This window comes from Salvelinus sp. IW2-2015, unplaced genomic scaffold, assembly GCF_002910315.2.
Source record: "Salvelinus sp. IW2-2015 unplaced genomic scaffold, ASM291031v2 Un_scaffold1713, whole genome shotgun sequence".
NCBI classification, from domain to species: Eukaryota; Metazoa; Chordata; class Actinopteri; order Salmoniformes; family Salmonidae; genus Salvelinus; species Salvelinus sp. IW2-2015.
Genome location: NW_019943103.1, coordinates 28,272 through 31,689, shown reverse-complemented (window position 1 = coordinate 31,689; position 3,418 = coordinate 28,272). Strand labels below are relative to the sequence as shown.

General features: G+C 51.2%; 1 pseudogene; it reads right to left on the bottom strand.

The window, feature by feature from the left end:
- LOC112071764 (sodium-dependent lysophosphatidylcholine symporter 1-B-like) overlaps positions 1-3,418 on the bottom strand; it is a 59,773-nt pseudogene that overhangs the window by 49,608 nt on the left and 6,747 nt on the right.

Genomic DNA, 3,418 nt, shown 5'->3' with positions numbered 1-3,418 from the left:
TCAACTACCCCTGAAATCTCACCTACCTCCTCTTGTCCATCCCATTCTGTGTTCAACTACCCCTGAATCTCCCCGTTCCTTGTCCAGTCCCCAATTCTGTGTTTCAACTACCCCTGAATCTCCCTTTCCTTGTTCTTATCTACAGGACCTTGTTTCTGATCACTTTTAGATAAGCACGTCCGAAAAGGACGACGAGAAATACCGCGTTTGTAAACAGCCTCTATACACCTACAATTTTGATTGACAGATATGGGAACCAATAAAGTGGCGTTACCATGGCAACATGCGTTCCGAAGCGTGTCCAGGGAGAGCGCGAGACCAGGAAGCTATGTCGGGATCCGTTTTGCGTCCAGGCCCTCCCAAAACCAGGATGAATCATCGCATAGCGGGTCACTAGAGAGAAGAGGAGACCAAGAAGGAAGGATTAATTGTGGAGCCCATCGAACAAAACAGGATATATATCCCATAGTGCACCCGCAAATATTGTTCCCACTGGGTCCTGTCAGAGAAGTAAGGGACAAAGATTTCCGACAGAGTCTATGAGTTACTTCTATGGGTGACTGGTAAAGTCGGCAACTCGGAGACCAGAAGTCACTAGGATTCATCTACTGGTCCCGTCAAGTAGTGCACCTACTCCGGAACCAAGAGTCTATTTTCCCTATGGGTCCTGGTCAAAGAGTAGTGCACTACTCCGGACCAGGTCCTATGGTCTCTCCCTATGGGTCCTGGTCAAAAGTATGCACTACTCCGGACAGAGTCCTATGGTTCTCCCTATGGTTCTGGTCAAAAGTAGTGCACTACTCCGGACCAGAGTCCTATGGTTCTCCCTATGGGGCCTGGTCAAAAGTAGTGCACTACTCCGGACCAGAGTCCTATGGTTTCCCTATGGGTCCTGTCAAAGTAGTGCACTACTCCGACCAGAGTCCTATGGTTCTCCCATATGGGTGCCTGGTCAAAGTAGTGCACTACTCCGGACAGAGTCCTATGGTTGATCCCTATGGGTCCTGTCAAAAGTAGTGCATACTCCGGCCAGAGTCTATGTTCTCCATGGTCCCTGGTCAAAGAGAGTGCACTACTCGGACAGAGTCCTATGGTTTCTCCTATGTGTTCTGGTCAAAGTGGCACTATTCCGGCACAGAGTCCTCTGGTTCTCGTGCTATGGGCTCCTGGTCAAACAGTAGTTGCAACTACTCCGGACCAGAGTCCTATGGTTCTCCCTAAGTGGGTCCTGGTCATAAAGTAGTGGCATAGAAAGGGGAATAAAGTGGCCATTGGCGACGCGGTTCTCCCTATGGGTCCTGGTCAAAAGTAGTGCACTACTCCGGACCAGAGTCCTATGGTTCTCCCTATGGGTCCTGGTCAAAAGTAGTGCACTAGAAAGGGGAATAAAGTGGCATTGGAGACGCAAACTTCATCCACCTCTTCAGTCAGTCAGAGTCAATGTCTCCATTGTTGGCTAGCGGCCCTGGCGAGCGGCCCTGGCGAGCGGCCCTGGCGAGCGGCCCTGGCTAGCGGCCCTGGCGAGCGGCCCTGGCGAGCGGCCCTGGCTAGCGGTCACAGGTTAGCGGCCCTGGCTAGCGGCCCTGGCTAGCGGCCCTGGCGAGCGGCCCTGGCGAGCGGCCCTGGCGAGCGGCCCTGGATAGCGGCCCTGGATAGCGGCCCTGGCTAGCGGTCACAGGTTAGCGTTTCATTATGGATGTTGTTCTGGAGGTAGCTCTGCAGTGGTCACTAGTTGGCACAGCCACAAACCTTTAAAAAAAACACATTGCTAACGACCTAACCTAAAATTAAGACCAAAAAGCTAATTTTTTGGGTTTCATGAACTTTCACAATATAGCCAAGTTTGAATTTGCAGCTGGCCTATCAAAAAAGGGGGGGGGAAGAAGAAAAAAAAAATCACTCAGTTCTGCCTCCAGGACAAGACTCAATGKCAATCTGCCTAGCGGTCAGACCGTCCTGTGAGGGAGGAAGGGGGGTCTAATGTACAGCCGCGTGTCTGAAGTACCACAGATGTCAGCCTACATACTGCAGGTCAAGCTAGAAGGACATGCAGCACTGTGTTCTCCATACATCTTTTGACAAGTAGGTCTACTTTCAGATCTGTGAATTATTGAGGGGTGGTAGGCTAGGATGAAGGATCAATGTTTTTTGGGGGGGGTTTTTATGACGTGCGCCCCATAAAAAGGCCGGTAGCCTTCACGTACGTAGCTTGTTGTTTATGTTGACCAATCAAAGTAGCAGAGAGGTTCAATGTGGTAGCAAATGGAATGAGAGTTCACTAAAGCAATGATAGATGGAATTTTTAAAAAATCACTGAATTTAAAATTTAGCGAAATGAGAAGGAGTAAGCTACAACGAACACCCAAACAGGGTAGACGGTTGTTTTATCTGAATGGGGTTCGGGAGAAAGCACAGCATGTCGCCTCATTTACCTTAGCTTAGCTAGCTTCTCTAGGCTACTCCAGTCAAGACGGGGAACTTTAATATGAGATGATGAATAACATCGTGGCTGAAAACAAGTTAGCTAGTCTTGGCTGTAGCCGAGTTGCCTCAGTTTATGAATCTCTCTCCCCGGTCCATCTTTTATGGTTTTATTTAACCTTTATTTCAGAACAAATTCTAAAATTGACAACATGAACCAGCCCCTACCCCGCCAAAAACACGCTTAACACGACCCCGGCCAAACCCTAACCGACCACCGGCCAAACCCTAACCTACCCCGCGCCAAACCCTAACTACCCCGGCCAAACCCTACAACCACCCCGGCCAAACCCTAACCTAAACCCCGGCCAAAACCCTAACCGACCCGGCCCAAACCACTAACCGACCCCGGCCAAACCCAAGCCTACCCCCGGCAACCCTACCGACCCCGGCCAAACCCTAACCGACCCCGGCCAACCCTAACGACCCCGGCCAAACATAACCTACCCCGCCAAACCCAACCTACCACGCGGCCAAAAGCCCCAACCTTTACACCCGCCAAACCCCCAATACCTACCCCCGGGCAAACCCTAACCGACCCCGGCCATAACCTAACCCTACCCCGAAGCCCAACACGCTAATATCTAAGCGTGCGCAGTCAAGCATTGCCGCCGCCTTATTGGACTTCCAATCTTAGACTCAGGCAGCGGGTTGTGAGTCACACCTGTAACTCGAACCAGGGTCTTTGTAATGAGACAACCTTAGTCACCTAGTAATGCGTGCTATAAACCCACTCTGGGAGATAGATCATCGGATTCATCGGCTTCACTCCCATCTAACCCAGACATCCACCACCACTCACTAGAACACCCTCACTCAACTACACTAGAGCACCCTCACCTCACTAGCGAGCCACCCCTCACTCACTGGCAACTAGAGCACCCCGTCACTAGAGCCCCTTCTCAACTAGAGCACCCTCAGCATGCACTCACGTAGA